The sequence below is a fragment of the Spermophilus citellus genome (assembly GCF_964194105.1).
Source record: "Spermophilus citellus genome assembly, contig: SCAFFOLD_39, whole genome shotgun sequence".
NCBI classification, from domain to species: Eukaryota; Metazoa; Chordata; class Mammalia; order Rodentia; family Sciuridae; genus Spermophilus; species Spermophilus citellus.
In genome coordinates this window covers 1,197,981-1,223,923 of record NW_027672813.1, presented here as the reverse complement: position 1 = coordinate 1,223,923, position 25,943 = coordinate 1,197,981, and positions in this window count along the sequence as shown.

Sequence of the window (25,943 nt, the reverse complement as noted above, 5' to 3'; positions counted from 1 at the left end):
ACTTCAGTTAACCCTCAAAAGTCTTTAAAATAAATGCATACTTTTAAAATTCATAAATGTTATGATTGAACCTTAGAAGTTGAGGAGATAATGTCATGTGCCAATCAACATATGTGAGAGAGGTCAGGCCCATAGGCTCCTGTCCTAGAAAGTTATAATATTTCAGAAAAATATTAATGTCTTTATATTCTCTATCAAGGAAATGAGAGTACTGGCAAATAGGTCTTTAGTGTGAAATGAGCATGGATAGATACAGGCCAATGAAATGTGTATCCAAAAACAGCTTTGCTACATGTGTAAATTTGGTATATGACAAATATTATATCTCAAATCACTGGGGAAACACCTCACTTAGGAAACAGACCTAAGACCAAGCTGGGTGTGATAGAATGTACCTGTAGCCCTAACTATTCAGGAACCTGATGCAGAAGGGTCCAGTGAGCCCAGAAGTTCCAGATCAGCCTGGGTTAACATAGCAAGAGGCCACTCTAAATATAAAAACAGTGGGAGGAAAAAATATATATATATTGAATTGAATGAGTTGGAAATCCCATAAGTTGAGTTTTCTTATGTTTTAATCAAAAGGAACTAAAACATTTTTTTCTTATTTCAGAGCTAACATAAATTTACTGCATAAATTTTAGATAACACATTCTTAAAAGAATCAATAAAAGTCATCTATAAGTACATTATTCAAAATCTGTTTTATGTCAGATGCTCTTTGTCCACTATGCCCTATATGAATTTCCCCCTAGTTAGGGTAGCTCCTTGCTCCTCCTATATCTTTTCCCTAGAAAGGTATATTCTATATGAATTCTGAATATTTTTTTTAAATTTTTAGTACTTAGATATAGTACTCATTATTTCATTTTCTTGTGCAATTTATTTTGTATCTTTAAGAGAGTAGACTTAAACATAATTTAATAAAAACCAAATTTAGAACAGATATGAGACTATCAATATAGAATCTAAATTCAACAATATGATTATGTCATGCCTATTTTTATAATGACACTACAACATGAAAATGTCTTTTATAAGGTGAAAGTTTGAGAATTGCTGTTTCATAGAAAGAAATTGAAAATGTAAGTTGTGTTTTATTAAATATTTTTCAACTTCAGATGTAGTTTAGAGCTTTATTTTTACTAAAAGATTTCTAAAAAAAGTTTAAGGATCATTTTTACTTTAACTGAAAATAACCTGAGATTATTTATGTTTCAATGACTGTACTTACTATAAGTTGGCTTTGTTTTGAATTGCACAATCAGAGCTTAAATAACTATGAAACTAAAATCACCCTCACTTGTAGAATGTAACAAGAGCTCAGAGGCTGCACGTTTGCTGCATCTTCTAAGTAATGTTGCTTCATATAAAATTGTCTAAACTCACCAGGGAATATGCATCAATAAATATTCTCCTATTTTTATTTGCTCAGTTCTGCTATTTTAGAGTAAATACAGTGAAAGCTGTTATAATTGGGGGATGTAATGCCAATATTAATATTACATAATATATATATACACATATATAATACTATATATATAATATATTATATTATATATATATATATATATATATATATATACACACACACACACACACACACATCAAGTCTTGCTTTCTCTTTCAAGGGCCAATACATAAATGGAGAAAAAGCAGAGAGCGTGCAGAGAAGGACTCTTTAACCCCACTTGCCTTGCTACTAGCAGCTTGTCACAAGTTATTAGGTTAAGGAAGTTGCCTCCTATTCCAAGTGAATTAGTTATTCTGAGTGGATGCTGATTTCTATCACACCCTTTGTCTATCACATTGTTCTTAACAATACTGAATCGTTCTCATTAAGACATGATTTTTTATATTTTTTAAAATTATCATTACTTTGACTGGGTTTTAGACTGATCCTTCTACCCTCTTTCCTGGCTAAGTGATGCTGGAAGAATTGACATTTATAATTGTCTATGTCTCCCTATAGGTTCTGATGAAAATCTGGTTCTGAGCAAGGAATGGCTCATCATGATCATAGTACTTTGGGGTTTTCATGTTATTATCTCCCCTTCACCCTCAGGTCTAAGATTAAGTCTTTTCAGTTGAAACAATTGATTTTCCAACCGTATATTTTGCCATTAGCCCTAAAGATGAAGTGTTTACATTGAATCAATGAAAATTAATTCACTCTTTACTAGAGGAAGAAACCAGAGTGTGGGTTAATTGGGGATACCATCTTGATCCTTCTGGAAGCAGCACAAAGTTGTGCAGAGGGCTCTGAACCAGAATCAAGATGCCCAGAGTTCTTCCTGGATCTCATATGGTAAGGTCCTCACCCCTATGAGTCTTTCTGTTCCCATCCCTAGAATAAAGGTTTGGCACTAAATACCCTTTGTGGCCTGTTTTAGCTCTAAGGCTCCATGGATTTTTGAAGGGTAGACCAACATCTTCCTCTTTTGCATTATCCCTTCTACTCCAAGGGAGTTAAGGATTTTAATCTTATATTTTCAGATGGAGAACTACCTTACAGAGACATCACATGAGTGGTTTCAAATCAACAAGAATGAAATGTCATGTCTTAGACCTGACCTACAAAGTAGAGCTTGAATATATATTAATTATTTAAAATGTAAATGTTAAAGAAATTTACTTTCCTTGAAAAACAGAAATATTTTTGATAGAGGTGAATTTTCTTGCACCATGTTTCATAATGCTTTGCACATATTAAGCAATCCATGAAGCATCCTTTGGTTTCCTGTGACTGTTGTGGCTGAGAACCTGTGATGGGAAATGAGGTTAGAAAGGGAGTGAGAGCCAGTTAACTAGTTGGTTGTGGTTTTCAGAAAATTAAGAGTTTAGTTGTAGATACGTTAAGTGAAATTCATGCTTTAACTAATGTTCATCCAAAGTCTTATGGGAGCACTGGGAGTGGAAAGACCAAATTTGCACAGGGAGGTCACAGTTGAAGGAAGAGGTGTCAGATGTGGAAAGCAGTGGAGGTAGATAGACTTCCAGGTTTAGAATGAGCTACTCTGTGAATTGTGTTGAGGAGGAAAACTTGGCTGACGGAGGAAAACTAGCTAGTGGCTGGAAGAGAGCCTGAGAGGGCAGGCTGGGGCCTTTGAGTGTTATACAAGGAGGCCTAGCCTTCTTCATGAGCTGCTGGGAGTTCCTGAAGACCTCTGAGGCATAGAAAGATCTGAGCAGACTTGTGGTTAGGAGCCTGGATCAAGTGACTGACAGGTGGATTCAAGACATGAGAGAGGCAGGAGAGATGGCTTAGGAGGCCACAGTGTAAGTCAGTGCAGCCCACGAGTGAGGACCTGCAGGAGGGCAGTAGTGGTGGGCATAGGAGAGACAAGAGCAGTGGATTTAAGGGAGGTGGAGGTGACAGTTGGGCTAGTCTCTTTCGACATAGATTGAAGGGTGTGTTGACAGTGTGGGAACAGTTTACAGGTGACTGCAGGCCAGCTGCACCCATCTACTTACTTCTGTAGGCCAAAAAGATTTTTTTTAAGTCACTACTATTCTGTTTAAAGGGAACTTTAATGTAATTTTTGGTATGAACCTTAGGAATTTTTATGAAATAATTTGACCTAATAAGAAAAAAATGCTTTCAGTGACCATGAAGGGCCTTTTCAAGGTCGAAGATCCCATGAATATCCTAGAGCTCGGGCTCTATTGGCTACAGCTCATTAGGGTCCCAGCTTCTGACCTGGCTGTGGGAAGACTGAGGCTAGTGGTAGACGGCAGACCTCAGATGCTGGGTTTCTGTTCTCGTGACTAAAAGGCTCAGGGGTCACTCTAGTTAAACTGGGCTGACTGGGCTGCATGAAATAACCACACAAGAGACACAAATACCTTTTACTTTGGGGTTGCTGACCTTAAGGGTCCTCTGACCTTAAGGGCCTGCAGAAAGACAGAGAGCGAGAGCACGCGCTGACCCCTTTTATTGAGGAGAAGCTATTCAAATGAGGCTAGGGGTCAGGTTTCAGGGGGCTGAGTATCTTCATGATGTCCACTGTCAGCAGGTTGACTGACACCTGGGTAGGCCACACCCAAGGGCACAGTAAGAGGAGAGGACACACACAAGGTACTTCCATGGAAGATTCTATCCTAAACAGAGCAAGGGGTTATATTACAAAGGAACAGGTGAGCATAGCTTCACCCATGGGGCTGCAGCAAGACACACCCATTTCTGTGACTGAGCACCTCAGCACCCAGCTGGGGAGTGTAACTCAGTCACCCGTAAGGTTGGCCTCCCACACTCAGAGAGCAGCCACAGCTCTCCCCCCATTTGTCAGTGAAGTGCAGCCCTGGGGGACTCCAGCAAGGAGGGACAGGGGTATGGAGGCCTGGGGTGGAATGTGTGGGAAGGCCCCAACACTGCAGGGGATCAGGAGGAGAAATGTGGGAATTCAGGGGCCTCATGGGGAGAAGTGACCCCTCTCCAACACATCTGGACCCTGCATTGATGCAGGGCCTCTTTGCCCTTGAACACCGCTGTCTTCTCTTGTCCATGAAGCCATCTGTTGCTTCCATTGACTAGCCTCATTCCTGGCTCACTGCCTACAGAAATAGCTTCACAGATTTTCCTTTTGCTCTTGGCCTTGTGACAAGTTACTGGTAACAAGGCAAGTGGGGTTGCAGAATCCTTCTCTGCACGCTCCCTGCCCTTTCTCCACTTATCTATTTGCCCTTGAAAGAGAGGGCAAGACTTGAATGTACCTCCTAATCACCGGACCTACAGTGCAACAGACAGAGGCCAACTTCAGCAGATGAAAGCAGCGCCAAGATCTGAAAGGTTTCACTGGATCTGGGGTAGCCCAGAGGACTCCCGAGGGAGGAGCATGGAGGCTTCGGAGAGGGTCTAATCAATAGGGAACAGTTACCTTTGGTGTGTTTCTTATCATTCTCTGATTTTGCTCTGCTTGATTATGGTAATGAAACATTTATCCAATATATCCCCAAATGGAACTCTAAAATGTACGCATTTGTTTTAGTCATTTTTATTACAAAATACAACATGTGTACAGAAAACTCAGTATTCCATGAACGGGTAGACTAATGAATAATGAGAACATAAACACCTGAGCAATCCAGAGCCCTGCCAGCCTGCCAGAGCCTTCCACGGGTCCCGTCCTGACCACACTCTCTTCCTCTTCCACAGGAAACTACTATATATATGCTTTAGAAATAATCCCACCACTTTTAAATAGTATTTAGTTTTTATTTTGAATTGTTTATAAATGGACTCAGACTGTACATGTTGTTTTGCATCTTGTTTTATTCTGTTAGGCTTGTAAGATGCATTTATTTCACTATGGTTAGCTATAATTTGTTACATTTTGCTGCCGTATAGTATTCCAGTGAATGAACGTGCAACATGGTGCCTCCCCACATTAGCCTTGTTAGCACTTTAAGGAATCCAAATCCTGCAGGGTGAAGATTTTCCATACTTGCATCGCAGTGCATAGAAGCATGTGTATCTCTGTCGGCTTAGAAGGGGAGTTGATAGCTCATGGGATATGACCCCTCTTCATCTTTACTGTGTTCCCAAATGGTCATGTATCTTTGGCAACACTCAGTATTACCACTTTTATTTTTGATTTTGCTGAACAGAGATGTGTTTCATTTTTCTTCTCTCCATTTTTTAGTGTGGTTGATCAGTGTTTTTTTTTTTAAATGTTTATAGCCATATGGAGTTTCTCTTTTGTGAAGCAGATAAGTTTTCTATCATGCTATCTACCTTTTTTAAAATTGTCTGTAGAATTGCTTGACTTTCTGGGTCCAGGCTTCTGTTAATTATTCAGATGGTTAATTTCTTCCACTCTGTGACATGTCTTGTAACTCTTTTGGTGTTTCTTTATAAACAGAAAATTTGAATTTTGATATAGTCAACCATATCAATCTTTTCCTTTATGATTGCTACTTTTTATGCTTTGTTTATAAAGTGTTTCTCTACCCTTAGGTCATGGAGAAATTTTTGATAGTAAATTCTAAAAGTTAAAGAGTTTAGCCTTTCACATTGAGGTCTAAAGTTCATCTCAAATTGATTTTTATATGTAGTATGAGGTTAAAAAAAGTCAACTTAATTTTCTTCTGCATGGGTAGTGTCTCAGTTCCATTTCTTAGAAAGACTGTTCTTCATACTCTGTGATTTATGATATATCCTTATAAGAGTGGGCCTGTTTCTGGGTATACTCGTCTATTCTGTTTATTTATTCTATGTCAGGGCTCTGGTTTAGTCACGGTATCTTTCTTTGAAAATGTGCCTTAATATCAGATAAATCATTCTTGGTCTTCAAGAGTCTTGACTATTCCTGGCCCTTTGCATTTTCATGTAAAATTCTAGAATCAATTTAGTCAAGTATCCATACCCAACGCTTAAATTTTGGGGATTCTGATTGGGATTGCATTGAATATGTAAGTTAATTTGGAGCTGACTGACATTTTTACAATATTGAATCTTTATTTAAATCTTTTAAAATGTCTTATAAAGCTTTATAGTTTTTTCTTTTGGAGACTTGGCATATCTTTTGTTCGATTGATTGCAAAGCACACTTCATACTTTTAGATACTGTTGCAAATGGTACTTTTTTAGAATTTCATTTTCCATTTGCTGTTATTCAGAAATCTAATGGGTTTTTTCCCTACATTGCTAACTGATTCTTCTCTATTGTTAACCTCTCCATTTATAACAGCTTCTCTGGAAATACCTTTGAATATTCTACAAACATAATCATGTCATTCATGAATAATGACGGCTTTGTTTCTGCCTTTCTGATCCTGACGATCTTTGTTTACTTGTACCTTTCTGTACTGGGCCAGCCCCCAGTTTAATGTTGATGGCAAAAGGGGTAATGACAGGCATCCTTCTCTTGCTTCTGCTTTGGAAGGGAAATTTTTAGCATTTAACCAGTGAGTACGATGTTTGTTACAGTATTTGGAGGAAGGAGTAGATAATCTAATAGTAGAAAAATAAGTGACCTTCCATTATCACTTTTCTAAGGATTTTAAGCCATGGATGTTATACTTTATAAAATATATTTTCTGCATTCATTGAGATGATCATGTGATTCCTCTGTTTTGAACTATTATTGTGAAAAATAAAATCCCTGATTTCAACATATTATCAACTTAGTATCTAAGAAAATCAACTTGGTTGTGATAATATGTATATATTACTGGATTCAATTTGTTAAAATTTTGAGTGGGGTTTTAGGATCTATGTTCATTAAGAGGAATACTTTGTAATTTTCCTTTTTCATACCATTTTTGTTGTTAGAGTTGGGCATTGAAGTATTTCATTTCATTCTGAAGTTCCCTGAAGAATAAAAATTAAGTTTTTCCAATGTTAAAAGCACAGTTTTGAAATAGAACTATTTATCAATGCATGTGCTTCAAGGAATATCAAATATTTGGAAACTTTCTTTCTTTGGAAAAATTCAAATCAAATTCAGAATGTTTTCAGTCTGGCTAATAGTGAGAAAATTCCTTTATATCAATTGTTTCATAGAAAAAAGAGTCCTTTTCAAGATATCTTCACAAGAATGTTGGTGACATGTATCTAGTGGCCTCATCCTTTGATGAAACATTTTTAAAAACAACATTTTTTTTAAAACTTATTCAATATTCTATTTCAATCTCTAAATTAAATGTCATATGGAAAGAATTTTTCTTGTCTTGGATAGCCTGTGGTACTGACAGTTTGAGTGTTGAGTCAGTAATTGAGTAGTGTATATTCTAAAAATGGTTTTCACTTTGCAAAGGAAAAACAAGTATTTTAAGTTAGAGAGAAGTAAAAATCTAGGTAAAAGCTACATAATGTCAAATCTATGATATCAATTGATTTTTAGATCCACATATATTTCTCTTTCTATATTAACATGCTGTTTTCAAGAGTGTTGAGAAATCACTTGGAAAACCCCATGGTATAATTTTTTTAGCTACAGGAACTTTTGGGTCCCTAAATATAATGATCAAGATAATGATCAAGATAATGTTGGGAAAGGCAAAGAGCTTAGGGGTCAGCCTGAGAAAGGGTTCCTTACCTTGTGTAGTATGTATAAATAGATACATCACGATACCAACAATTAAAACAAATTGGATATGTTAAAAAACCATGAATCCATACAAAAAGAAAGCTAACATAAAGTATGCTCTGCTAAAGGTCGTTTCAATGCACTTCAGATCTATTAATATCACCTAATAAACATGGGATATACTATTCAATGGGCAGCTTCTGAGCATTTTGTAAGGGTGACAAGCTTTTTAAGGATGTAGTAAGAGTTTTAGAAGGAGATGATCATTAGCAACCATGCAATCTGCTTTTCTTGTCCACGGGATAAGACTAGGGATTTCCCTAAGATCAGAAAGACATTTGTTATTAGAGTTGGAACTGCATTTATTTACTTGTTTATTTCTTTATTCCACACAAGTTTATTGAGAATCTGCTATGTGTGGGATGTTGTTCTACATACTAGGGATAGAGTAGTGAACAAAAGAAGTCCTTCCCTCATGGGATTTATATTTCAGAGTAGGAGAATCACAGTGAGCAAAGAGCTATGTGAAAAAAATAGCATATCGAAAAGTGATGTCTTCGTATGTTTTCTGTTTCTATAACAAAATGCCTGAAGTTGAGTACTTATACAGAAAAGGATATTTATTTAGCTGACAGTTTTGGAGGTCTGAGAGCATGACACCAATTTCTTTTCAGCTCTGGTGAGGGCCTTCTGGCTATATTGCACCATGGTGGATGGCATCATGGTAGAAGTGCGTATGAGAGGGAGAGATCACGTGGTGAGTCAGGAAGTAAGAGGGAATCGAGGAAGCCATACTCCCTTTATAACACCCCAATCTTGTGGGAACTTACCCATTTGGAGAGACCAGCATTGATTCCTTCTGAGAGTACTGTCCTCCACCAAGCCCAACCTATTAGAAGTTCCGCTCCCTCAATACCACCAAACTGGGGATCAAGCTTCCAATGCATGAGCCTTTGGGGGGCAAACTATGTCCAACCATAGCTAGCAGCAAGAAGGAAATAAAGCAATGGAAGAAAATAGGGATGACCAGGAGTGGTGTTTTGGGTTGGATGGTAAAGAATAGGTCAGTGAAGAGATGTTGACCTTTGTGCAAAACTTGAATGAAATGGGGGATGGGGAACCCTATGGATTTTTGGAGGAAGAATGTTCTAGGAATAAAGAACAAAGAAGAATGTTTTCTAAGTGTTAAGGTTTGGATGTGAGGTGTCTCCCCAAAGCTCATGTGTGAGGCAATGCAAGAAGGTTCAGAGAAGAAATGATTGGGTTATGAAAGCCCTAACCCAGTCAGTGAATTAGTCACCTGAGGGATTAATTGTGTAGCTACTGAGGACAGGTGGGGTGTGGCTGGATGGGGTGGGCATTGGGGGCATGGCTTTGGGGTATATGTGGAATAGAGTCTCCCTCTCTGCTTTCTGATCATCATGTGAGCTGCTTCCCTCTGCCATGCTCTTCCACCATGATGGAGCTGGCCGTATATGCACTGAGACCTCTGAAACCCTGAGCCCTTAAATAAAACCTTTTTCTCCTCTACAATTGTTCTGGTTGGGTCTTTAAGTCACAGCAGTGAATAAGCTGACCCAAACCCCAAGCCTTTGTACTTCTCCATGAATAGCAAGGAGGTCCATATGGTGAGAGCGTAGGTCACAAGGTGGAAGATAAGGCAAGATGCCAGGTCACTAAGGGGCCTGCAGGGCAGGGTCAGGACTCTGGGATTTCTTCTATCTGTGATGGGAAGACCCTGGAGAGTTTGGGATGGGGAAGTCAGACAATCTGACTTCAGTCAGACTGAGTAGTCTGAGGACAGACAAGAATGGAAGAAGGATGCAGCCAGGGGCTATTGCATTTTTATGCAGAGAGACCCAAGGTGGGAGAATTCAGGGTACTGAGAGAGGGCGAGAGCTGCTGGCTCTTTGTCATGTCTTAGAGGTGAAGGCAACATGGGTTTCAGAGGCACAGAAGGGTAATAGAAGGGAAATCCAAGGCACCCAACAACGATGTCCATTCCCTCTTACTTGACTAATATTTTCCTAGGATTTTATTTTGCTTTTCTTCCCTGAAGGGTGTTCAAGTTCAGGTTCAAGAGTCAGTCTTCCAGGCACATGACCCCTCTGATCTTCAGTGGTGGGTTTGTTCATCGAGCTCCCTGCCCACACTAACTTTGGATTGGATTGACTGGAAACGGTCTGCACCTGGTTCAATGTTAATTTACATCTGGGAACATCACCATGTTTACTTTAGTTTCTGAACTGACCAGAATATGCTTTTTTTGAGGCTAGATTTCTTTCAAGATAGATGATACATGAGTGAGGCGATGGCAGCTCTGGGTGTTTGTGCTAAAGAAATTATTCTGGGTTGGGGGAAAGAAAGAAAGAGAATCTATGAGCTCGTGGAAAGAGAATCTATGAGCTCGTGGCTGATTGCAGCAGATGGAAGCTTGCATACAGAACAGTCCCAATAATGCTGAATTCTGCCTGTGCCAGCTCATTCAGCTGCCTGGAGGACAACACGGTTGGTCAGCAGTCCCCGTTGCTGTGGCACGGCGACACTGACTATTGACTCTGCATCGATGCCAAAGGCAAGTCCATTGGATTTCATTAGTACTGATTGCCGTTCACGGTTTTCCTCTCTCCAACAAAAGGAGCCCATGTTAAAGCAGGATCTTCTTCAGTAACCAAATATTCCTTATCATGTAAATTGTTGATGAAGGACATTGCTCATGCTGATCGTCACAACCTCCAGGGCTGCGGCTGCTGTTCTTATCTTCCAGGGGAACAGAACACCGCAGAGCACCCATTCCAGATGGCTTTTTTTAAAACGGGACTCCAGAAGCCAATGAAGATGAGCATTTCACTTCTGCAGTTTCTGAGCCTCTCCCACTGCGGCCACGTTACCAAGGGGATGAATGTGTGGCAGTGGTTGTTTCCACCGAGTTGCATTTTTAAGTAGTTTGTACACCAGGTTGAATGTTTCCTGCAAAACAGATAGAGCATACGTTTAGGCTGAGGCTGTCAGGATGGCCAGAGATTTCATTTTGGTAGCAAATATGAACAGAGATAGGCCTTAATTCCCTTGGAGCCTAACCACCTGTGACATGCTCAGTGAAGTCTGAAAAGCGCACTGTTGGAGCCCTGCACAGCGCTGGAACTCCAGAGATGCTTTTGAGTGCTCACAGATGTTTCCTGTTGAGCCAAAGTCAAGGACTTGTTTTATTTGATTTTTATTTATTTTTTGCTAGATGTGTCAGAATCGTGCTTCATTTTATTGGATAGACTTCAGATACTTAGGTCAGAGAGTACTCGGCTTGAAAAATTAGGGAGTTGTGTCCCTCCCAAGTGGACCTCACTGTTCCACCTGAATCTCTCTCTTTCCTTCTTCAAATTTGACCCCCTGGGCTTCCATAGCACCGGACATTCCTGTTCTTTGTTGCAAACTCTTAACTCCCTTCTGTGTTGATTTTTCTCTAGGGTTTCATCCTTAGGTCACGGATTTAATCCACATATTCTTCCTGGACAGTCTTACTCATAATAGACAGATGACTGTTAGACTGTCGCCTCCAGGCCACGTGTCTGCCTTAAGCTTTTGATTTGTATCCTGGGTCATCCCGGTTCACCTTTTCTACCTGCATGTGTCACGGGCACCTCGAATGTTGAAGGGTCCAAACCACACTCTTCATCCTGCCCCAGGGCCTGGTTTTCCTCTGAGTGCTTACTTGGTTGGTGGCCCCACTCATCCATCAAGTCCCTCATAATCTTCCCTGCAGTAGAAGATCCACAGCCAAATCCTTCCTATTTTTGTTTCTGAACATGTGATAATAAATCTCCTTTTAAATGTTTTATCACAACAACTCATGCCTTTGGTTTAAAAGTCAAACACTGCAGAACAGCTTCTAGTTAATAAAAACAAGGGTTTCCCCCATCCTCCCTCACCACCCCTATTCTTTCCTGCCAAAGGGAACCACTTTTCACCTCCGTAGTCTTTTGCATTCTCAAAGAGAGAGCAGCTGTGAGCATTTCCCTCAGGTAGGTGAATGAGAAAGGGAAAATATTTTATTTGCTGATCTCACCAGTATTCTGCTTACTTAGAGTTTGTCTTTATTTTCATGAAACTAATACATTTTTAAAGCACAACTTAATGCAAAGAAAATTTTAAGACATCAGCAGCCCTCATGTGTCTCAATATTGAAGTGTCACCACATTTTGAACGTTGTCATGCTTTCAATGTGTAGAAAGGCAGACTTTAATTTTCCTGAAAAGTTGTTGGAACTTGGGAGGATGAATCTTGAAATTGAACCAAACTTGCTTTAGGAATAATCTTCCTTATTCATAGAAGAATGTTTCTGCTAGGAAAAAGCAAAGTAGGTAGAAGAAGGAGAAGGAGAAGCAGGAGCAGCAGCTTGGGATGGCAGTAATTCTTTTCTGCATTCGGAACATACAGCTGGAAGGAATTTGAGAGGCCATTGTGCCGTATTTCACCTCAAGGAAGTAGACCATTCTCACTCTTAATGCAATTCCAGAAGAGAAAATTCCACTCTCTCCAGGTAATATTTAATGTACCTCACCGTCAGTGGATTTTCCTTATGCTTTGTCTTAAGTCTGTTTTCTCATTCTGTTTGAAATGGAAATTGGAAAAATTGGGTGGGCCATCCTCGTCTCTAGTGTGTTAAATATAACAACTTAGGCAGTTATCAGCGTATGTTAAAGATTTATTTTACTCAATCAGGGAATTAGACAAATGGTATAACTAAGTCAGAGAAAAAGTAAGATAACCCACAAATTTATGGGGAGTGAAGGAATGTTGAAATGGATTGCACACGGAGACCAAACTATTTTTGGGGAAGGAAGAGTGGGGAGAGGCCAGGAAGTCAATTCAATCTTCTACCTTACAGGTTAGAATGTGTTACCTGCAATGCTGGGAGTTAAATATCTCTTGTAGAATGGAATCTGATAAAGTAGATGAGTAGACTTATAAATGGTGCCTGGTTTTCTGTCATATTTTTCTCTGTTACTGTGAATTGCAATGAGTGGAAGTTAGAGGTTATTTGAGTACAGTTCTTCTGATCTGTCTTGAAACCTGATGAACTTTTATAGTTGTACCATTACCTTTTTTATGAATGGACATTTTTAAATAATTTAAGTAATTGATTACACATAGCTCCAGGTTTGGATTTTCCTTGCTAGTCTTATAGAAACTGATTTTTTTTCTTTGTAACAGTGTCTGTTTTTTGTTTTGTTTTTGCTAGCTGGTGTTGGCTTGGAATCTGGCTTCAAGGAATCTTGCTTTGTATGTTTTTCTTGCGGCAGCAGGCTGCACTGACGCCACAGTAACAGCAGGTGGCGCCACAGGCGAAGGAGCCCGTGAGCAGCTGAGGCTGCAGAAGCTGAGCTGTCCAAGCTGTCTGTTGCACAGGGCTCAATAAATATTTGATGAGTGGGGGAGTGTGTGTGTGATACACCTGGGAGAGTCTCCCGTTACACTCTGTCTCCATGTCTAAGCACCAAAGCTGACAGGAGGGTGAAGGAATGAAACAGGCTGGGGCAGAAATGAGGATTTTTGCCCCCTGGCAGGGGAGGATCACCCAGCCACCCACAGGGATCAGGCAGAGCCAGGATTTTTGTGGGGCCCATTTTTTTGGCCAGTCTGCAGCCAATCCTTGGACCCCTAAAACGTGACTCTTCCAAAAGAGTTGCCGCTATTAGCCTATCTCCTATAAGAGACCCGGTACTTGGTCCTTGTCGGCACCAATGAAGATAAATATTTCCCACCCTTGAGTCATTGACATTAATATTTTTCTTAAAATCAACATACTTTTAAAGTTAAATGTAGCCTGGTGCAGTGGCACTTACCTGTAATCCCAGAGACTCAGGAGGCTGAGGCAAGAAGATCACAAGTTCAAAGCCAGCTTCGGCCCCTAAGTAAAGCCCTAAGCAATTTAACAAGACTCTGCCTCAAAATAAGGGGGAAAAATTAAAAACGGGGAAATGGGGATGAGGCTCAGGGTTTAAGTGCCCCTGGGTTCAATCCCTGGTACCAAAATAAATAAAGTTAAATATAATTATAAGGGAAACGGCTTATTGTTATAATAACTAGAAGCCCACTGTTAATCACCAAAACAGAACTGAAAAAAATAAATACAAAACAGTTCTGATTTCTTCTGTCTAGCTGTTTACCATTGAAAATCATCTGACATATCATCAGTGGTGTTTTTTTCACACTTTAGGAAAAACTGGGATTCCAGCACAATCTCTTCCAGGGATTCTGAATGAAATGAGGTCAGAGGGGGTGCATAGGGAGAGGGGGGAGGGGAGACAGACAGGAACGCGTTTTAACCTGTTGCAAAACAAAGGGAACCCTGACTGACATTAGGCACCATCTGGCTAATTCCACTGCCTTCCAACAGGATGCACATATGTCCGGAATCTTCAAGTTATTTTTTAACTAGGAAGTTAAAGAGGAAGGGTGGAGACGGGGCTTCCTGAAGTTCTTATGCCAAGTATGCTGGCATCTCAGGGAGGGGGGTCCTTACTGTTCACCCAGACCCCCCTCCCTCATATCTGATGACTGATTTCCTCTTCCACACCCTTCTTGCCTCTGCCCCCACTCACTGCCTACCGTGGAGGTGGTCTATGGGTGGGCATGGGCCAGGACAGCAGAAAAGACACAAGTGTCCTGGCGGGGGTGGGGGTTAAGAGGAGGTGAGTGATCCTTGTCTAGACCTTGGTGAGTCTGTGGTTTGAGGCTTCTGGGGTAGGTTGTAGGGAAAGAACCACAGAGCTTTAAAATAGAGGGCAGGACAGGCAGGACCTTACAGTAAGCCCCATCCCCACTCAGTTCTCAGACTCGGGGTTGCTCGAGGGAGAAGATGGCCACTGGTCAGCCTGGTCTTCTTATGCACACAAGAGTTTTATAAAAGGAAGTCCAGAGAGTCTCTTCCATTCCTTCAGAGAATGACCAAGAAAGTGTAGTCCAGTAGGAAGAGGATCTGCTTTGCTCTCTTTGTCCTACAATCCTGGAGAATAGATGAGTCATTGGTACGCTCTGGTCCTAGAGATCTTTAGGTCAGGAAGGCAAAATTATTAGTCCAGAACCATCCCTGAACTAACCTGGGGTGGGAGAGTTGTGAAGGAGCCAAGGCAGCCTCTGCACCTCTGGTTCTGCAGGGAAGTCTTCGAGGTGGCAGACCTGCTGGGCCGATTCTGGCTCTGTCCCTGCCTAGTGCTAGGGACTCCTGACAAATTACTTAACGTCCCCAAGCCTTAGTTTCTTCACCTGTAACATGGGCATAATGCTGCCTTCATAGAGTCGTGTGTGGGGGCTAACTGAGGTCATTCGTGCAGAGTTTCTGAAGGAAGACCAAGTCACTGGCGCAACCAGCTCCATTTTCTGACTCCACTTATCTTTTTAAAAATCATTTTTGCATCTGAGCCACTTTGCTCTGCAGCTACCTTGTATTCCAGGAACTGCGGGCCTGGTTGAAAAGTGTCTTAATAACAAGTGGCTTAATAACAACTGCTAGAACAGGTGCCATGATGAGATGACCCCCTGAGCAGGAACCATTACCCCAAGACAAAGTCAAAGCTGCTCCCCTCAAGCAGGAGCAGTCATTTCAATATGGGGACCCAGTCACCCCCTCAAGCAATGATGACCTTCCCAGAGCTTCACAGAACCAGTCCTGAGATAATGATCCACCAGAACAGAATCCGACCATTTGGTCTTATGACTAAGTTTCTGTTTTTGGCTAATATATTACATTTTCATTCTCCTGCTAGAGTTTTCTTTCCAAATTTTTCTACCAAAAAATTCAATTTCCTTAAAAGAGCTAATGTATTATTTTGCCTGTAGGATACAATCTAAGTTCCTTGCAGCTTTCTCCAGGACACTGGGAAGGAAGGACACTGGCGATTCTGTTTGGATAATGCTGAGTACATTTCCTTAAATAAGGCCCCCCCAGACTGTATTAGCTTCAGTCCTTACAAAAGCCGGATCTGCTCCTGATTTATATACTTCACAACAGATTTACAATTGCTATGTAAATTTGACAGTGACCACACTAGAGCCCGTCTCCCCAAAATCAAGAGTAAATTCAGAAACAGGTGAACCATCAAAACATGTTATTTCTGCTAAACCTAATGTTGGCACTTTTATTTCAGCAGAAGAACCTTTTTAATTAAATTTGCTAAGTTGAATCATGTTGGTTTTATTGCATTCTTTTATTTAACATGTGAAAGTTTTATAGGTAGATAAGAACTATAATCATAGGGCATATAGATGGTTTAAATCTGGTTTTATAAAAAGTACATGATTTTTTAAAAATATTTACATTAGCAAGAGATCAAAATTCCTCCCTTCAAGGAGAAAGTTTCACAGTATTTCAATTTTAAGTACACAACAGTAGCCAAACTAAGTCAGCACCCAAGGAAAGATGGAAGAGGGTCGGTGTGGCCAGCTCTGGGACCCAGCTGAGAACTCGGGCGCACAGTGAAAACTCCTATTCACTAGGCAGGGCGAAGGTCATTCCTACCCCAGCACCGAGGGTGACAGTCATTCCTACCCCAGCACCGCCCTGGGCTTTATCTTCGGATGGAAGGTTGGTGGACTGCCTGCAGCCGATTCCTGGAGTGTGCCTAGCTCTGTGCTGGAGCTACTGCAGGAGCCCAGCGTGAGTCCTCCATAGAGGCAGGACTGGGCCTCCCTAGTCCTGCGGTGGCTCCTGACTGCAGGAGCACCCGTGTCAGACCTCTTGGCAGGACATGTGCTGGCCCCAGGATGTCTTTTGGCCTTCCCCTGCTTCAGCTCTACCTGGGCCCTTGCCATCCTACAGCAGAATTCCCCCTTCCCCTCCTGAGCACTGCTGGAGAGCACTGTACCCCCATGGGCTTCACTCCCACCCCACGCTCAGCATGCTCCTCTTTCCAGGGGTCACCTCCAGCATCACCTCCCCAGGACACCTCTCATGTCCTTGCTGGTACTCACCAAGTGACACACACTCCCTGCAGAGCAGTACTCACACACAAATCCAAGGCATGGCTGATGCTCACAGTGTGTGTCAGTGTGACCTGGCCAAGGAAAGGCCTGCCCAGACAGGAAGGGAACATCACTCCTGGCTGTGCTGTGTCTGGGTGGGCATTTCTTGTCAAGTTTTAAAGAGCTAGCACAAACCGTGTTTGATTTAGAGTTCCAACTACATGTATCCATATAGGAGAAAACAGAATGAAACCTAAAAATGAAAACTGTTAGTGGAAACGAACGGTTTAACCTAGAAGAACGAAATTTGGTGAGCCAAGTGGGATTGGTGTACTGATCATTACCTGAAAGTATCATCAAGATTCGGTGAAAAAATATTTGTGAGATTTCCGGAAACTCATAGTATTTTAGAAGCTTGGCAACCCCTTTCAATGAAAGTGATTTTTGCCAGTCTCTGCTTAGGGGTACATCAATAGGAAACAAACCATAGAGACAGAACATGGAACTACTTTATTGTGTCAAGTTTCAAAGAGCTAGCACAAACCGTGTTTGATTTAGAGTTCCATCTACATGTATCCATATAGGAGAAAACAGAGTGAAACCTAAAAATGGAAACTGTTACTGCAAACGAACGGTATAAACTAGAAGAACGAAATTTTGTGAGCCAAGTGGGATTGGTGTACTGATCATTACCTGCAAGATTCATCACGATTGGGTGAAAAAATATTTGCTGAGATTTCAGGAAAACGTAGTATTTTGGAAGCTTGTCAACCCCTTTCAATGGAAATGATTTTCGCCAGTCTCTGCTTAGGGCAACATCAATTGTAAAAAAAACCATAGAGATAGAAATTGGAACTACTTTATTGTGTCAAGTTTCAAAGAACTAGCACAAACCATGTTTTTATTTAGAGTTCCAACTACATGTATCCATATAGTAGAAAACAGAGTGAAACCTAAAAATGAAAACTGTTACTGCAGACAAACAGTTTAACCTACAAGAACGAAATTTGGTGAGCCAAGTAGGAATGGTGTACTGATCATTACCTGAAAGTATCATCAGCATTGGATGAAAAATTATTTGCTGAGATTTCAGGAAACTCGTATTTTTTGGGAAGCATGGCAACCCCTTTCAATGAAAGTGATTTTCCCCAGCCTCTGCTTTGGGCTACATCAATAGCAAACAAACCATAGAGATAGAAATAGGAACTACTTTATTGTGTCAAGTTTCAAAGAGCTAGCACAAACCGTGTTTGATATAGAGTTCCAACTACATGTATCCATATAGGAGAAAACGGAGTGAAACCTAAAAATGAAAACTGTTACTGCAAACAAACTGTTTAACCTAGAAGAACGAAATTTGGTGAGCCAAGTGGGATTTGTGTACTGATCATTACCTGAAAGTATCATTAGGATTGGCTTAAAAAATATTTGCTGAGATTTCCGGAAACTCATAGTTTTTTGGAAGCTTGGTAACCCCTTTCAATGAAATTGATTTTCGCCAGTCTCTGCTTAGGGCTACATCAATAAGAAACAAACCATAGAGATAGAACTTGGAACTACTTTATTGTGTCGAGTTTCACAGAGCTAGCACAAACCGTGTTTGATTTAGAGTTCCAAATACATGTATCCTTATAGGAGAAAACAGAGTGAAACCTAAAAATGAAAACTGTGATTGCAAACGAACGGTTTAAACTACAAGAATGAAATTTGGTGAGCCTAGTGGGATTGGTGTCCTGATCATTACCTGAAAGTATCATCACGATTGGGTGAAAAAATATTTGCTGAGATTTCAGGAAACTCCTAATGATGTATAAGCTTGGCAACCCCTTTCAATGAAAGTGATTTTCGCCAGTCTCTGCTTAGGGCTACATCAATGGGAAACAAATTACAGATATAGATCTTTGAAGTACTTTATTGTGTCAAGTTTCACAGAGCTAGCACAAACTGTATTTGATTTAGAGTTCCAAATACATGAATCCACATAGGAGAAAACAGAGTGAAACCTAAAAATTAAAACTCTTACTGCAAAGGTACAGTTTAACATAGAAGATCGAAATTTGGTGAGCCAAGTGGGATTGGGGTCCTGATCATTGTCTGAAAGTATCATCAGGAATGGGTCAAAAAATATTTGCTGATATTTCAGGAAACTCTTATTTTTTTGGAAGCTTGGCAACCCCTTTCAATGAAAGTGATTTTCGCCAGTCTCTGCTTAGGGCTACATCAATAGGAAAGAAACCATAGAGATAGAACTTGGAACTACTTTATTGTGTCAAGTTTCAAAGAGCTAGCACAAACTGTGTTTGATTTAGAATTCCACCTACATTTATCCATATAGGAGAAAACAGAGTGAAACCAAAAAATGAAAACTGTTACTGCGAATGAACGGTTTAACCTAGAAGAACGAAATTTGGTGAGCCAAGTGGGATTGGTGTACTGATCATTACCTGAAAGTATTATTAGGATTGGTGAAAATATATTTGCTGAGATTTCAGGAAACTCGTAGTTTTTGGGAAGCTTGGCAGCCCCTTTCATTGAAAGTGATTTTCGCCAGTCCCTGTGTAGGGATACATCAATAGGAAACAAAGCATAGAGGTAGAACTTGGAAATACTTTATTGTGTCAAGTTTCAAAGAGCTAGAACAAACTGAGTTTGATTTAGAGTTCCAATTGCATGTATCCATATAGGAGAAAACAGAGTGAAACCTAACAATGAAAACTGTTACTGCAAACGATTGGTTTAACCTAGAAGAATGAAATTTGGTGAGCCAAGTGGGATTGGTGTACTGATCATTTCCTGAAAGTATCATCAGGGTTGGGTGAAAAAATATTTGCTGAGATTTCAGGAAACTCGTATTTTTTGAGAAGCTTGGCAACCCCTTTCAATGAAAGTGATTTTCACCAGTCCCTGCTTATGGCTACATCAATAGGAAAGAAACCACAGAGATAGAACTTGGAACTACTTTATTTTGTGAAGTTTCAAAGAGATAGCACTAACCGTGGTTTATTTAGAGTTACAAACACATGTATCCATATAGGAGAAAACAGAGTGAAACCTAAAAATGGAAACTGTTACTGCAAATGAACCGTTTAACCTAGAGGAAGGAAATTTGGTGAGCCAAATGGGATTGGTGTACTGATCATTACCTGAAAGTATCATCAGGAATGGGTCAAAAAATATTTGCTGAGATTTCAGGAAACTCGTAGTTTTTTGGAAGCTTGGCAACCCCTTTCAATGAAAGTGATTTTCGCCAATCTCTGCTTAGGGCTACATCAATAGGAAACAAACCATAGAGACAGAACTTGGAACTACTTTATTGTGTCAAGTTTCAAAGAGCTAGCATAAATCGAGTTTGATTTAGAGTTCTATCTACATGTATCCATAGAGGAGAAAACAAAGTGAAACCTAAAAATGAAAACTGTTACTACAAATGAACGGTTTAACCTAGAAGAGCAAAATTTGGTGAGCCAAGTGGGATTGGTGTACTGATCATTTCCTGAAAGTATCATCAGGGTTGGGTGAAAAAATATTTGCTGAGATTTCTGGAAACTCCTACTTTTGGGGAAGCTTAGCAACCCCTTTCAATGAAAGTGATTTTCGCCATTCTCTGCTTAGGGCTATATCAATAGGAAACAAAACATAGAGATAGAACTTGGAACTGTTGGGGCTTAAGTGTGCATAGTTTAGCTCCCTCAGGCCTGACAGGTTGCAAGAGCTGTGGTTGTGATTTAGGTCAGCTGAGGCAAACCTCATTTAGGAGGAGGAAAATTTCTCTTCCCCTTATTGCAAGTCACAAGTTCTGCAAGGTTTGGCCAAGAGGAAGAAGCTTCCTGCATACTGGACCTGGGAACAGTACACTGGGGGGTTAGATAATGTCTACAAAGAACTTTGGGAGGGTACTTATCATATGAACAGGAACGATCTGAATTTAGCTCTGTGTACCTGCTGAGGCATGATATTTGGGCAATGTGGGTAAAGTGTTAATTGCTTGCTTTGTTAGAAGAAGATTATAAAAGGAACTTGCAAATAAACCTCAGCATGCAGTTGCAATTGGTGCTTTAGCTCTGCATCTAATGTGTCCAGGTTATTTCGCGACCCTTACCCAGGGACCCGAATGCTCTAGACATTCACATTTGGTGCGCTGAACAGGGATCCTTCTGGATTGTCAGGAAGGGAAAGTTTTTTTTTTTCTTTATATTACAGGGTGATAGGACAATCTTTATCTTCTCCTTTTTTACGTATTCTTAGGCATTCACTTGCCATCTATGGTATTAACATTTCTCATTCTGATATAGAGATGTGTCTTAAGGTGGTCAGGGAATGGAATACCTGGTTCCCGGAGGAAGGATCTATGGAAGTGTATAATTGGAAACAGGTCCGTCATAATGTTGAAAAGGCCATGAGGCAAGGCGAAAAAATTCTGATTCGGTTTTGGTCTATCTGGTCTATTTTATATACAATGTTTAAAGCTATGGAGGAAGAAAGGTTGATTGGCAATTTACAAAAGGAGCTAGCTCCCTCTATTTTAGATCTCCCTCTGGATATTATTGAAAAGGGGGAAGTAGTAAAAAATACGCAACAATTGACTCATAATTCTTCACAAAATTCTGCTGATTTAATTGGCAATGTTACAGAAAAGAAAATGAAAGTAAAAACGATGATTGATGATCGTTCCGTTTTGGAGCAATTCAAACTTGTTATGGAGGAGGTTCTGGGACGTCTCAATAAATTAGAAGCTAAAGTGGACTCTAGGCCTTTATGGGGAAACAGGCCCTCTGCCCCTCTGGCCATTAACCTTTTTTGGAAGCTTCTTTAAAAGCTGTCCAGGAAATGGACTCAGAACCTTCTGATGATGAGGACAAAACTCCCTTCTTTGCTTTTCCTATAATCAGGCCTGATCCAGCTAATGGAATGGCACATCCACCTCGGTATGAGGGGATTGATATTGATCATATTGGCAGATTAAAAAAGGCAGTGACAATGTACGGACCTCAATCCCATTATGTAAAAGAATTGCTTAGTGCTTTTGCTACTCATTACAATAATTTTGCTCCTGAGGATTGGAAGAATGATTTTGGTCTCCAGGGTGGTGCTATGCCTAAAAGAATACCTACAGGAATATTTGGGCCACTACCTCCAGGGACTTTTGCTTTGCTCACAGGACGCTCCAGCCTTAATGCTAAAGGTATTACTGTCCATTTAGGCATTATTGATGCAGACTTTGAAGGAGAAATTCAGATTTTAATGTCTTCTCTTGCTGATGTTCATTTTTACAAAGGAGAAAGAATTGCCCAACTTCTCTTATTACCTTACCTCCTTATAGGGGATTCCTCTAATCAGAGGCAGGACGGATTTGACCAGTACTGACACACAGAGTGGTTTTTGGGCCACACAAATTACTAAAATGCAACCTCTTATAAAAGTAAAGCTAGGGACTAAACTGATTAGTGCTTTAATTGATACAGGATCTGATATTACTATAATAAAAACTCAAGATTGGCCGTCTAATCTTCAGTATCAAATTATACCCTGTCAGATTAAGGGAGTTAGCTCGGCTCCCGTCCAAAGTATTGGCCAAGCTTTAAACCATATAACTATTCAATCAGAGGATGGAAAAATAGCTGTATTAAAACCCTACATTCTAGAAGTTCCTCTTAATATAATCGGAAGGGATATTTTAGAACAATGGGGAGCTTATATTCAATTTTAACTAATTCTAGATGGAACCCAAACCTCCGCCAGTTCTCAGACCATTGCCCCCTTGCTAAAGTAACAGGTACAGAATTATCTCTCCACCCATTCACTCCTCTCTTCTCCTGTCAGTGCCCACACCGGGTCCCACCAGGTCCTCTTACCAGCTAACCAAAAGCTCAAACCAGCTAAGGAGAGCCTTCACACCCCTATCCAAGATGTAATGAAAATGGCCTTTAAAGTTGCTTTGTCATTACTGAAAACATGTTACTTAAAATTGAAAGTCCCTCACAGGCTTTTTGGGATACTCACTCCAGTCTTCCCCTCTGCTCTACCTGTTCTACTACTCAAGTTTTTGTTGCTAGGAAAATCCCAAACCCCTTTCCCATTATTCTTTTACATCTATCCTTCCTCATTCTCAGATCCACGGAGCTGCTCTCAGCACCGCCTTCCCCGTCCTCCCCCTCTGTACCAGGCCCACAGAAAAGTCTTAACTGACCTTCTCCACCTTGTACGTGCAGGTGCCAAGTGCTTAGCTCTTAGCCTTGCTGAGTCAGGTGGATTTGACATAGACTGGAACTTGGCTTTATTTCCTGAAACTCAGGCCTCAGGAAAACCTCCCTGGTATTGCCTTTCTCATTTGTGACTCTCTTGTCAGTTCTCCAGGATGCCCCTGACCATCTATCTGAACAATCCCAAATTAAAATAAATTACTGGGCTAAAGAATTTGACCTTTAATTAGTGTCTTATTTCTACTATGCCCTTAGTAATCCTAGATTCATTACACTAGTATGTATATCAGAATATTTACTTTGACACAACATTCATTTTTGTCACTTGCCTATTTCCATAAACTGAAAAATTAATTGATAAATATTAGAGTCCCAGTGAAAATATTTTCTTGTCATTTTAAGTAAAGCAGTTCTGGTTGTTCATCTATATACCTATCTTATAAAGGAACAAATAGGTTTCCTTTAGTGCTCATTGTACTCCTGTTTCTCTTTAAGGTAGCTATTTTTTTTTTTTGCCTCACAAGTTATTTTTTATTATTAAATCTGCACATTATGATAAACTCAAATTCTTTGCAAAGTTGGTACATAGAGCCAGGAGCCCATCTCTTTTGGCAGCACAACACCCATTTTAATAGAGTACTGTTTTCCATCTGGTCATGGGTATCAAAGGTTAATGGTGGAGATAATGCAGGGAGATAATGTACATAAGCAAGTTGGGCCAGTCTCTCTCAATAGCAAGGGATGGTAGGTATGGAGTACTTTCCTAGAAAGGCATTGCATTTCAATTTCTTAAGCTTAGTGCAGATCAAATAAATATACATTCATGTTTAATCTCTGTAGCAGTTGACATTTGCTAGGCTTTGCTTCCGTTCAATCAAAATTCCCAGGTTACCTTCACCTTGGCTTACTGATGTATCTTTGTTTTCTTTTAATTTGTCTCAGATACCTTGAGCACTGTCCACATTCATGTCCAGCATTTCCAAGTCTAACCACTTGTGGTAAAAATTGTCCTCATATCTCCATTTTGTTTGAAAAAGAAAATCCATTTATTCTTAGTAATTCCCTTTTGACCCTTGATATCCTTTATTCCCATAAACTTGAAAGATTTTACTACTTCTTTAATATAATTGTATTTAAGAAACCTTTTCAATATTATGTGAGAAATATTTTGTAAGATTGTGTCCAATGTAAAACTCTAGACATATACACAATATATTATATTATAATACTATATATATATTATATAATATAATTTATTTTTCCATTAGTTAATATATATTAATATATATTGTACATATATATTATGTGACGATAAAATTCTCACATTAAAAAAACAGCAGAAGGTGTAGATAATATATATATATTGCGATTTGTTATTCTATTTACTGAAAAAGTGAAAAAGTAAAGCAAAGAAGGTAAAGTCTTATTCTCTACTTTCATTTTTTTCTCACAAATTAAACAAACAAAATCTCGGAGGTTCTTATGCTGAGAAAGTGTTTAGTTGTTAGAGTGTGAAATGAATACTCATTTAAGCTGCTACTTGATCCACCATAGGCCTTCTTCAAATGATGGGGGACTGTAAAAGCTTTAGTTTTTCTAGGAGACTTAAGTTCAATTACACAAAATTAGGATACGTACCTTAATTGGCACGTACCACTTTGTCTGTGGTGGCTGGTAAGTGGGTTTGGGCCTAGGTGGCCTAGGCCTGACAGGTTCCTCTTCTTCAGGAATCTTCACCACAGCATTTTTGGCTTTCTCTAACCTTGCACCTTCCTCAGTAGATCCTTTATCACCCCAGCGAACCTTTAAAACAAAGGGGACACTGCTGTCAGAGAGAAAGTGGCCTAAAGGAAGAAGCTCTTCTGTAGCCCATGATCCTCTGGTTCACTAGCTCAGAGTAAAAAGATGAATCAGAACAGCAATTCCTAATGTCTACTCTTCCAAGACTTAATAGATTTCTTGTCACTCCCAATTATATTGATTATTAAGATCCTAGACAAAAAGATTATTTTAAAAATCTAAAGTCAATTAAATTTGAAATAACCTTTCTCCACAGTTTCAAAAAAGGACCCAATTTCAGGTTTACATAAAATGCACGACAGTGTGTATTTCTGTTTTATAATTAGGTAAGTTAAACTGATAATGATGACAGCATTTACTGAGTTACTGCTATGTGTCAGTCTGCATTTAATTAACACAAAAATGCAATGAGGGCTGGGGTTCTGGCTCAGAGTTAGAGCGCTCACCTAGCATGTGTGAGGCCCTGGGTTTGAGCCTCAGTACCACATAAGAATAAAATAAAGATATTGTGTTCACATATAACTAAAAAGTAAATATTAAAAAATGCAATGAGACAGATACTATTTGCTTCCAGATGAGGTTAAGAGATGTGTCCCAAACCGTACAACTAGTACATTGCAGGGCAAGGATTTAAACATAGGCAATCTGAAATGGGTTAAATTTCAAATAAACCTGAATTTTATAAATGTATTTTAAAAGAAGGAGTTATTTATTCAGATTTTTTCATCAAGTTAAATAAAGGCAAAATTTTTTATTTAAACATTTAGCTTTTGAAAATAAAGTAAGTATGTGTGAGATTACTTCTGTAAATTTTTACTTGGTAGAATAGCTTTTAGTCTTTAGATGAGCATAAGCTCATCTCAGTATGATTATTGTACAAGCAAATTTTTCATTAACAAAGATGAATTGGAAAAATCTCTGCTTTGAAGAGAATATTTCAAAGACACCAAGT